General features: G+C 38.6%; 1 pseudogene; it reads right to left on the reverse strand.

Moving 5' to 3' along the window:
• Positions 1-10,851: 10,851 nt before the first annotated feature.
• Positions 10,852-11,988, reverse strand: LOC142836958 (ribonucleoside-diphosphate reductase subunit M2 pseudogene; annotated as a pseudogene).
• Between the last annotated feature and the right edge of the window lie 432 nt (positions 11,989-12,420).

Below are 12,420 nucleotides of genomic sequence, written 5' to 3' on the forward strand. Positions count from 1 at the left end.
ATTAGATAAAAACTTTCAGGAAAGTCTCTTCTACTTAACGGACAGAGAATACATTCTTAAATGTATTTTTGGTGAACAATACCCAAAGGGTAAAACGTTGTAGGGTGGACAGTACCTTAGGATCAGTTCCTCTGACACCATGGCATCATTTTTTTCTGTACATATGATGAGAAGTAAATTTTTGAAGGGGTATACTTTTGAAAAATAAGCATTTCTATATTCTGTACTACACAGTGTTTTAAAATACTCACTGTGTTTGTGTTTTTTAAGTGAGGCTAAATAACTTTCTACGATGATCAGGGCACATGTAAATGCTGGACTTGGGAGGGGAAAGTCATCAAAGTACATTTGAGAAAGCTGTTCTTTGGTCTGGACGTCACTTACTACTGGGCTGTTTGTTTTACTGGCTTTTTAAAGACAGATTGTGACTTGGAAACTGCTTTCATCCTGTTTAGAATGGTCATGCCAAATGGTAGGAAAGACTCACGTTTCTGTTTCCTAGCAACACGTGTCCCTATAGATCAATAGTGGCCAAGACAATGATTCTATTCCCACTGTGACCATGACTATTCAAGGCCTAACTTGTTTCTTTTTTTTTATATTTTTAAATATTTTATTTATTTATTTTTATTTATTATGTATACAATATTCTTTCTGCGTGTATGCCTGAAGGCCAGAAGAGGGCACCAGACCTCACTAACTTGTTTCTTATCTAATTTAAATATAGAGTATTTGAAGTATTGGATATAGTGCTTATGTTTAATAGTATAAGGATACCCCAAGTATTCATAGAATATTAACATGTAGTGCTTGTTAATTTATAGATTGCTTCTTTTCTATTGCATGGCAATTTGCATAACAAAACATTCAGTGTAATTTTGATTAAAGTCTTAAAATAGTTAACAACAAAAATATGCAATTCTAACCTTTGTAAGAAATGGTTTATGTACTTACTCTATTGATAGAAGAAAACCTTCCTTCATGTATTCCACGCATGCTTAGCTATAAATTACAGGAGATTTAAATCATATGTCTTTATCCTATTGTAAATATTAGTATATGCACATTTTTGGTACAATACTGTGTAAAAGCGCTGAACAGCTTCTAATGGACAGTATTCCCATGCTTCCTGTGTGGCTGCATCCACAGTCTCTGCTCTTTGTAGCGTAGGTTAGTCAAGTTTCTATCCTGCTTCATGTTTTCTAACGTGGCTTTATTTAAATGAATTTATGTGTTACACATTGCCTCCCATAAAGGAAGTCAAAGCACAAAACATTATGACACCCTTGCCAAATCCAGGTGATGTAAGAGGCAAAAGTTGCTTTCCAGAAGTTAGTGATGAGGAAAGTGATGCCTGGTGAAGTTGAACAGCTGAATTCAAGTTCTTTAGTGGTGCAGAATGACTCTCTGCCTCCAGTGTTTAACAGTAACCAGAGGGTAAACACATTGTGTGACCACAGTCACAGCTTCCACCCCTACAAGTCACTGCACAGGAGTGCACCAACACTGCTGCAGGCACCATGTGAGGCCCCTGATTTTACAGTGCTCTGGAGCAAATCAGCATTTCTCTAAAGCTCTCTGCTTAGATGTTTCTTCTGAAAGTGGGTTTTTAAATTGTGTTTGTTTGCATCATCAGTTTCTTTCCAGATCTTTTCTAACCTAGGATCAGGTAAAGACATATGAGAAGGACCAGCTTGGATAGCTCTTTTCTAAGAAAAGTTTGCTTTTACCATTTTCTGAAATAGTGTTATAGTTCTCAAAAAGATGTTCACGCAGCAGTTGATAACCCAAACTCTTCAAAATCTTTCTTAAGCTGGGTGGTGGTGGCACACGCCTTTAATCCTTGCACTCCTGAGGCAGAGGCAGGAGGATCTCTGTGAGTTCAAGGCCAGCATGGTCTACAAGAGCTAGATCCAGGACTGTATCCAAAGATACAGAGAAACCCTGTTTCGAAAAACCAAAAAGAAAAATAAAAGTCTTTTAATACTAATATATGTTGATCATATTTCCCCCTCCTTCAACTGCTTCAGATCCTTGCCACCTCCCAACTTACCCCTTGTCATATTGGTAACCAGAAGTCCTACTGATATTTGACCACAGATTTTACTTAGACTTACAAGATTAGACTAGTCATTCCTTTTCTGATTATCTAGTACAGGGAGCATGGTTCACAGTTAAGCAGAGATGAAAAGCTGAGGCACGCAGGAGACATGTCTAGGATGGTGATCTTTTCATCGAGGAAAAGAAGACTGTAAATTAATGGAAAATTGCAGGATAAATGGCTATTTTCTTCATGTTTCTCAAAGCAGATACATTATGAAATTTAAAGTAATAAGAATTTCCACTACTCATTATGGTTTTAAAAGTCCACATTTAAAAGCGCGCGCGTGCACACACACACACACACACACACTTTAATCATGAAGTGCAGCTTTTAGATGTTTATCCTATTTTATAGGTGCAAACTCTCCTGCACCGTCTAAGCCAGGACCCTTGTCATTGCTGCTCATCCATAATGTCACTCGGAGACAAGGCCCAGGCAGAAGCCGATCTGTGAGAGCTGTTGTTGAGTCTGACTAACTCAGTTTTCTCCACTCATGTGGTTCCCCTCTAGGCCCAACCCTATATAGAAGCTTCATCTGAACGCTCTGTTGCTGAGGCTAACCCTACACACCTGTGATCCCAAGTTGCTGCCACCACCAGTCTTCTATGGCTTTCCAGGTTCAGACCCAAGCAGAAAATGAAATTAGGTAGACAATACAGGATTTGCAATATGAATTAAAGAGATAGAAATGTCGAATAACCTGCTTAAGCTCTCTAGCTCATACACCACAATCAATGACTTGGTTATCTCCACTGTGGGAGTGGTGACTGTGTCATTTATGTTCAGATTGGTCTCTTATGGCCACATTGGAGCCACCATCCTAATAAATCCTTATCAAGGGAATCTGAAAAAAAAAAGAAATGTCAAATAACAAGATTTTATTAGAATAACCGAATAAATACTTAAAAAGACAAAGTGTATGCATTAGTGTAATTAAATTCCATTTAGTATATTATAGAAACTAAAATAACTTTCAGCTTTTTTTTGTTTGTTTTTTGAGACAGAGTTTCTCTGTGTAGCCTAGGAGACTGTCCTGTAACTTTCTCTGTTGATCAGGCTGGCCTTGAACTCTGCTGGGATTAAAGGTGTAATACTTCGTGTCTTTAGCTTTTTTTCTTAGTATCACTTGAAGAGCACCTGATGAACACAGACCTTTAATAATGTTCTGTATAGGTTCATGGGCCAATGACAAATGTAATCCATTTTCCTGAGAACTTGGGTTGCTGTGGAATATTATTTTAACTATGCAAATATGTGTTCCATTTGTTTCTCCTTCAGATTATTACTTTAACCATGTAAAGGTGTGTTGCATTTATTGATGCTGCATTTATTTAAATATGTAAAGATGTGTTGCCTTTGTTTCACCACCACCTAAGGCATCTGATCGTTCCAATAAAGAGCTGAACAGCCAATAGCTAGGTAGGGAAAAGATAGGTGGGTCTGCTGGGCAGAGAGAATTCAGTAGGAGCAGAAAACTAGGCAAAGGAAGAGAAGGAGCAGAGCACTAGGGAGAAAGAGAGTGACAAGCCCAGGGCTAGCCCTGATGAGAATGTAGATAAAGAGAAACAGGTTAAAATAAGATCCAAGAGCTAGTGGGACAAGCATAAACTAAGGCCAAGTATTCATAACTAATAATAAGTCTCCATGTCTTGATTTGAGAACTGATTGGTGGCCCAAAATATGAAAGCCTGATACACTTGGGCTATAGGGCATCCCTTTAATATCAGTGTGCAGAAGGCAGAGGCAGGAGGATCTCTATGACTTGGAGATCAACTTGTTCTAGATAGTGAGTTCAAGACCAGGCAAAGCAATATATAGTGAGACTCTGTCTAGGAAAATGAATCCCTAATGTAGTGAAATACTGAAAAATTTTATCAAGATACGTGCAGTTCTAATGTGATGAATTTTTGACAAAATGGCCAGTTAAACAAATTAGTGTGATCTCAAGTCAGCATCTTTTGCATTTTACCCTTGTCCCCGCCCCCTCTTCCCCTCCCCTCTACCACTCTCCTTTTCTCCTCCATACCTTCTCTCACTGTCTGAATGAACTGATAGGCTGTTTCTAAGAAGTAGTCTAACTGAACCTCATGTGAAAATGCTGCGTTAGGTGTCAGAATGTTAACTCCCATGGATTGAGTCAATTAGATCACAAAGCACAGACATGTGTTTCCTGTCGCTTCTTCTTGTCACTGCTGTTCTTCCCTGACTGACAAGTGACTCTCTCTTGTAGCAGCCTCAGTCTCCCGGGCCTTTGGATTTTAGAGCAACTAATAAGATGCATATTTGTATATTTTTTTATTTCAACTTTTTTGTATAATATTTTGTGAGGTCATTTTTTTAACTCTATTCTGTACCCCTCAATGATCCCTGTTTTCTACCACAATAAGACAGACCAAAAGGGTGCTTTAGTCAGGTCTCTTCTGTATATCTCACTCCTGTTTCCTGGAGGTCATACTGGCCTCTATGGTACATATTTTCACATTGAAAAATATGCAGAAACTTACATAAACAACCTCACCAGGATTGCTTTTGTTGGAGCATCACTTTAAATATCACCCAAACTGTCAAAGACAAGAGAGGTTGCTAAAATCCTCACTAATTATCTTCTCTGTCTTCACAAGGAACAGGGCAATCCCCTAAAGAAGAGTTTCATCATTTTCAAGAAATAAGAGGTAAACCATATTAATATAGTGGAAATTTACAGAAGGAATATGGTACTATTTGAATTTGGTAGTTTGCAAAATAGTTTGTTAGAGGCCACAAAATGGTTTTAGAGTACAGTATTTAAATGATCTACAATAACATTTTGTGAACATTCCTATGGAAATAGAAAACACTATCCTGAGTGAGGTAAGCCAGACCCAAAAAGAGGAACATGGGATGTACTCACTCATATTTGGTTTCTAGCCATAAACCAAGGACATTGAGCCTATAATTAGTGATCCTAGAGAAGCTAAATAAGGAGAACCCAAAGAAAAACATATAGGCATCCTCCTGAATATTAACCTTCAGCAAGAGATGAAAGGAGACAGAGACAGAGACCCACATTGGAGCACTGGACTGTAATCTCAAGGTCCAAATCAGGAGCAGAAGGAGAGAGAGCACGAGCAAAGAACTCAGGACCTCGAGGGGTGCACCCACATACTGAGACAATGGGGATGTTCTACTGGGAACTCACCAAGACCAGCTGGCCTGGGTCTGGAAAAGCCTGGGATAAAACCAGACTCTCTGAACATAGTGGACAATGAGGACTACTGAGAACTCAAGAACAATGGCAATGGGTTTCTGATCCTACTGCACACACTGGCTTTGTGGGAGCCTAGGCAGTTTGGATGCTCAACTTACTAGACCTGGATGGAGGTGAGGGTTCCTTGGACTTCCCACAGGACAGGGAACCCTGATTGCTTTTTGGGCTGGGGGGGGGACTTAATTGGGGAAGGGGGAGGGAAATGGGAGGCGGTGGCAGGGAAGAGACAGAAATCTTTAATAAATAAATAAATTAAAAAAAATAAAAATAAATAAATGTGCACTGAAGTATTTGGGGCAAAATGATATAATAGCTTGGGTTTTCTAGAAGCACTCCAATAAAAAATAGATGGAACATGAAAAAAAAAAAAAAGAAAATAAGAGCTGGGCATCCCCTGGTGGCTGTTGCTCTCCTTGAACAAGAGATATGAACAGCAGATCCAGCACAGTTAATCTGGAACATGTCTCAGTCCTTTGTCCTTCTTTCTGAGACATAATTCACACCATATCTCTCTATAGGCCTTACTACAAATGTAGCAAGGTCTACCAGCAGCACATGGGAAGAGAGACTGAACCATGGTGAGAGCATGAACTCTCACTAGACACCAGAATCAGCAGCCAACCACGGATTCACTTTTCACTTTCTCTCCAATTAGGCTTTAAGAAGATCAAGATAGCTCCCCTGTATTGACTGAGAGCACTTTTTTCTCGTTTTCTTTCACTCTTTTTTGTAATACAGCTCTTAACTTCGTGCAAGTACTCCATGGGGTTGAGAAGACCCATGGAAAACACTGAAAATTAGTCTGGGAAGGAGCTGAGTAGAGAAAAAAGGTTATTTTAGAACTCATAACCTGTAGGTCTGTACAAAGGACTGTGAATAGAAAGTTTAATTTAGAACAAAATGGATTGAATAATAGATATAATTAGATATCTTAATATAGTATTTTTATTTGGAGTTTTTCACACATGTAAAATTTATAACAGCAAGGATATAAAATATTTCATTGAACTTTTCCAAAATATTTACATCACATGTTAGTATCTATCATTATTATCTATCTTTCTATCACCTATTTCTATCTATCTATCTATCTATCTATCTATCTATCTATCTATCTATCTATCTATCTTTTTTCTATGTATCTCTATCATCTCTATCTATCCATCATCCATCTGTTTATCCCTATCTATCATCTATGTATGTAGGTAGGTACATATGTATGTATGTATGCATCTATCTATCTATCTATCTATCTATCTATCTATCTATCTATCATCTATCTATCTATCTATCTATCTATCTATCTATCTATCTATCTATCTATCTACCTGTCTATCTATCTATCTATCTATCTATCTATCTATCTATCTATCTATCTATCTATCTATCTATCTATGTATCTATCTATCTATCTATCTATCTATCTATCTATCTATCTATCTATCTATCTATCTATCTATCTTCTATCATTTATCATCTATCTATCTACCTATCCATCTGTCTATCCTTTTCTCTATCTCTATCATGGTGTAGGAGGTCCTTCTGTATTTGTGTTGCTTTCATTGGTTGATAAAGAAACTGCTTTGGGCCTGGTGATAGGGCAAAACTTAGGTAGGTAGGAAGACAGAACTGAATGCTGGGAAGAAAGGCAGTGAGAGAGCCACCATGAAGATGGCAGGTCAGACTTTCTAAATTTTTTCCCGGTAAGCCATGACCTTGTGGTGAACACAGATTAATAGAAATGGGTTAAATCAAGATGTGAGAGTTAGCCAATAGGAGGCTAGAGCTAATGGCCAAGCAGTGTTTTAATTAATACAGTTTCTGTGTGATTATTTTAGGTGTAAGCTAGCCAGGTGGCCAGAACAAGTGGCCCCTCCCCTTGCAACACTATCATCTATGTATGTATCTATGTATGTATGTATCTATGTATGTATGTATCTATCTATGTAACCATCCATCTATAATCTATCTCTTCATCTATCTATCTATCTATCTATCTATCTATCTATCTATCTATCCATCCATCATCTATTTGACTATTCCTTTCTCCATCTCTATCATCTATGTATGTATGTATTTATGTATCTATGTATCTATCTATCCTCTACTATCATCTGCCCATCTATTTCTTTCTCTGTCTCTATCATCTATGCATGTATCTATCTATCCTCTACTATCATCTGTCCATCTATTATCTATCTATATATCTATATTCATATAAGATTTTAACTGGAGTTACCCAACACAGGGTATTAAGGGGAAGATTTGCATCATGCATAACATAAGTGTTCTCCCATTGGCTATAACATTTCTTCAATGGTAAGGTTCACCATCAAAATACAAGACATAGGACAAAACCACAGGAGCTGAAGACGAGGAGCAAGAAATTGGTACTTCAGTCAAAGAAAATGTTAAACCCACAAAAGTCCAAGCACAAAATATTTAGAAAATCTGTGACACTATGAAAAGATCAAATCTATAAATAATAGGAGCACAGGAAGGAGAATATACCTAGATCAGGCCCAGAAAAAAAAAGCATAGAAGACCCCAACCTGAAGAATGAGATTCTGTCAAAGTAAAAGAACCAAATAGAAAGGACAAGGAAAGAAATTCTACATGAAACATAGTGATCAAACGCACACTAAATGTACAGAACAAAGTATATGAAACTTTACCTAGTTACATAGTTCATATTATAAATAGATAGTTTTAAGGTGTTTCTTAGCATGAGAGTATGAGACGAAGTAAAATAAAATGGATTGCTACAAGTCAGCCTATTAAAATGATTAAGGAAGAAACATGGTTTTATTTCTAAAGATCAATGGAGTATTATAAATGTTTCACTCAGGAAAAGTGTCTTTGCACTTTCAAATAAAAATGAAAAGAACTTTTCTTAGCTGTGAGAAAAAAATAACAGGGGCTGATAAGGACCACAGGAAGAAAGAAAGCTATATCTGCACTAATATTCAACAAGAATGGAGGTAGAGAGGGGTGAGGGCAACTGTAAGTAGATTGCTGCAGGATTGAGAGTGACATGGGCTATAACGGAAGTCTATATATAAACCAAAAAATGCCTTCCAGGGATACAGGGGGGCCCAGATTAAGATTGTTTCTAGGTATTGGCAGCTAGCACAAAGGATTGGGAATAGGCTAGATGGGATGGCAGAGAGGGACGACAGAAAAGAAGAATTGGCATCTTGACATTTATATAAGTAACTGTGGTTTAGTTTGTAAGTATGTCATATTTTTTATTTACATATATGGTTCTGTAACTTTCATTAGTTTCTTAAAACCTGCATTCATTGTGTATTCAAATGGGTTTTCTATCTTTTGTCTCATGGTAGTCCCTAAATTTCACATTTATCAGGTAAGTTAACAGAAATTTTCAGGCAGTGAATATGAAGAATGGTGAAGACTGAATGAATTATTTATACATGGATACTTGCTGCACTTCTTTAGATACTGCATACGTTAATGGGTGTTCAAGCAGAGTTTGATTTGGAGTTTTTTTCTATACTAATCATTGTCATTGAACCACGAACTTCCAATTCTTCCAATGGGGAGTAAACTTCCTTGTGCCGCTGGTAAAACCTGGAGCACTAGAGAATCTTGCTAGTGTTACTGTGTGCACCACACAGATGGTTATGTTCCTCTGATGCTATTACTTGTCTGTGTTGCTCACATGGCACATTTTTCCCTAGTCATGGAAGTTGGACTTGATTCCCCTGGTTTAATCTGCCTTTCAGAATGACCTTAGTGTCCAGACCTAAGGGATAGATCTTGTCTTGTTTTGATGAATTTTTGGGATAAAATGAAGTTCCTTTCTCTCTTTCTTTGGCATTTTTTTTTTACTTATATTAGTCCCTGTGGTGGCATCCAACCTTTGGTAGATAGATGGCAGATAGATAACCTAGTCTTCCTGCTCCTTTTTCTCCTTATGAGAACATTTGCCTGGGACTAGAGGATATGGGGCTTCCCTGGTTTGTTTGAAAAGGCAAAGTGCTTCTGCTGTGTATGTCCAAAGGGACCAGCAATATAACATTCGGGAAGGAAGTTGAACATTGTTTTTTCTTAGAGCAAGTCTATTACTACCAGATATTTTCTTATTTGCCGACAAACTCTGCTAAATTGGGATGATCTATCTGTTATTCTTCAGACTTCCGAGGTTTCTCAGAGTATGGACTTGTCTCCACTTGGCTTTGAAGAGGTCCCCATGTTCTTTCCTTCTGTGTGTCTTTTCAATATGATACATACACACATGTTCTGTACTGCTTCTTAATACCTTCTTATACTTTGTAATGAATTCACCTGATGACTACAAATTCAGCTCTCTGCTGGAAACCCACAATATTAAAATATTATTTTTACCAGGCCTATATAACTGTTAGTGACAGACTGGGATAGAGTTCTCTTTGGATTTCTATAGTCTCATCAGAAACAAAATTTCCAGAGCTTTCATTGCTTGCAGAGCTATCCTTATTCTTCTGCCTTTAGGCCATGCAAGTCTGGTATCAGAAAACAAGAATAGCAATTCTCACCATCCCACACTTTTTATCCCTAAGAATCTCATTTTATTTGTGCTTATTAATATGATGAATCATTATGAGAGGATATTTATGCTGCATATAACAAAATGGTACACTAGGCATTTACCCTTATTTGTGTATTTATTATGATGACAATTTGAGTTTCTTAATACAAGAAAAAAGGCAACATTGACTGTCAAATGCATGTGGGTTTGCTGGCTTAGGCTTCAGTTGGTTGTTTGTCCTGGTATACCATGATGACACTTTGGGTGGCAAAATTGCTCAAAAGCTTCATGAATTTTGACAAGTCTATGCATGTCTTAAGGGTGGAAATAGGTTCAACTGTGCTAGAAAGTCACTCTCAGAAATATACATGACTCAGCTTCATGCCAGGAAGGAAGGAGATCTGAAATTGCATTTTTATATGAAACAAATTTAATGCCATAAACCATGGTCCTTCACGCAGGTAAGATTTTTACTCCCAGGAATAAAGCTCTGTTCTGCATTTCCTGACTTCATTTATAGTGGAATACATTGCTTGCTTCCTATTTTTGGAGGAGAATGAATTTTTCAGGACAACTCTTTTGTCACTGTAAGACCTTTCTTTCAAGTCCCTTGCTTGACTCCTTGTATTCTGATTATTGGTTGTTCTTCCAGCTCTTCCACCACAGTAGATGCAGATGTGTCTTACCATACACTTTGATTTCTTTTTATCTATCTATCTATCTATCTATCTATCTATCTATCTATCTATCTACCAATCATCTATCTATCTATCTATCTATCTATCTATCTATCTATCTATCTATCTATCTATCTATCATAATGCTTCACAATTTTTTTGAGGTAGCTACCCAGTTTTTAGATACCAGTTAATAAATTCAGTGACAATTCATGGTGTAGCCAGTTGATTCCTTTTGCTGATTTTTTATGTCAAGGGGAGAACAATAATCAGCAAAGAGCAGGCAGTTTACTCAGAAGTCAGCATCCAAGGTAAAAGAATTCTCTGCTGAATTCGAAATCACCCCCATCCTCTGATACTCTCCCACTCGCTTCTCAAGGAAGTTTGTCTTCCCTTCTAGTGAAATATTTTCCATGAAGTCAAATGGATTTTCTACTTTGGAAATCTTGCTGAACCCTAGCTCCAGAATAAGCGTGTCGGCCACGAATTCGATGTACCGCTTCATGAGGGTGCAGCTCATCCCGATGAGCTTCACAGGCAGGGCCTCTGTGAGAAACTCCTGCTCTATCCTCACTGCGTTGATAATGATTTCTTGTACTCTTTGCTCCGGCGGCTTGCTTACCAGGTGCCTGAACATCAGGTAGGCAAAGCCACAGTGTAAACGCTCATCTCTGCTAATAAGCTCGTTGGAAAATGTAAGGCCAGGCATCAGTCCCTGTTTCTTGAGCCAGAATATTGACGCAAAAGAGCCAGAGAAGAAGATCCCTTCTACAGCATCAAAGGCCACAACTCGTTCTCCATAGGTAGCCTCTTTGTCTCCAATCCCACGCAGGGCCCAGTCAGCCTACTTTTTCACACAAGGCATTGTCTCAATAGCATTGAAGAGATATTCCCTCTCTTTGGAATCTTTAATGTGTCAATGAGGAGACTGTACATTTCAGAATGTTTGTTTTCCATGGCAATTTGGAAGCCATAGAAACAGCGGGCCTCTGTAACCTGAACTTCTTGGCTAAAGTGCTCCACCAGGTTTTCATTGACTATTCCATCACTCGCCGCAAAGAAAGCCAGGACTTGAGATATAAAATGTCTCTCGTCAGGTTTCAGCACTTCCCAGTGTTGAATATCCTTGGAAAGGTCCACCTCGTCAGCCGTCCATTAGGAGGCCTCGGCTTTCTTGTACATCTGCCAGATATCATGGTATTCAATGGGAAAGACAACGAAGTGGAGGCGGTTTTCTCTCAGTAGGGGCTCATCCTCAATGCTGGGCTTAGTAGATTCTTTACTTTCCGGTTTGGCTGGGTCCGGGAAGATTCTCCTTGCAGCCTTGCTCACCAGGATGTGGATCCTTCTGAGACTCCTGGGCCTGTGGCAACACTCTCAACTGCTGCTGGTCAGTAATGGTGGCGAGTTGGACGCGGGCGGAGAGCATGGGGAGCGAGGGCGGCTGCCGAGGCGACGGAGAGGGTGGCGGAGCGGCTTGAACCCGGACCACGCTTCACAAATTTATCAAGTGGGATTATCAATTTGTAGAAAGACCACAAAAAAAAAAAAAGCAATTCTCGAGATACTAAAGGTTTGTTTCCCTGTCATATACTTAAATATTTATTTTTCCTTGTTTCTTTTAAAATGGCGGGGAGGAGGCAGAAATCTTTAATAAATAAGTAAATTAAAAAAAAACCCAAAATCTTCAAAAATGTTTGTATTGTAAATAGTCTTTGGTGTGCTTCGAGACCCCAGGTCTCCATGACACAATAGACGCCGGCCCCCTCTAGGACTTCCTGTACCTACACCACCCTGTGTAGTAGAGATCCTGCAGCATTGGCTCTATGGGTTGGGTCCCTTCACGCGCTCCAGCAGATCA

The sequence above is a fragment of the Microtus pennsylvanicus genome, chromosome 17, assembly GCF_037038515.1.
Source record: "Microtus pennsylvanicus isolate mMicPen1 chromosome 17, mMicPen1.hap1, whole genome shotgun sequence".
NCBI lineage: Eukaryota > Metazoa > Chordata > Mammalia > Rodentia > Cricetidae > Microtus > Microtus pennsylvanicus.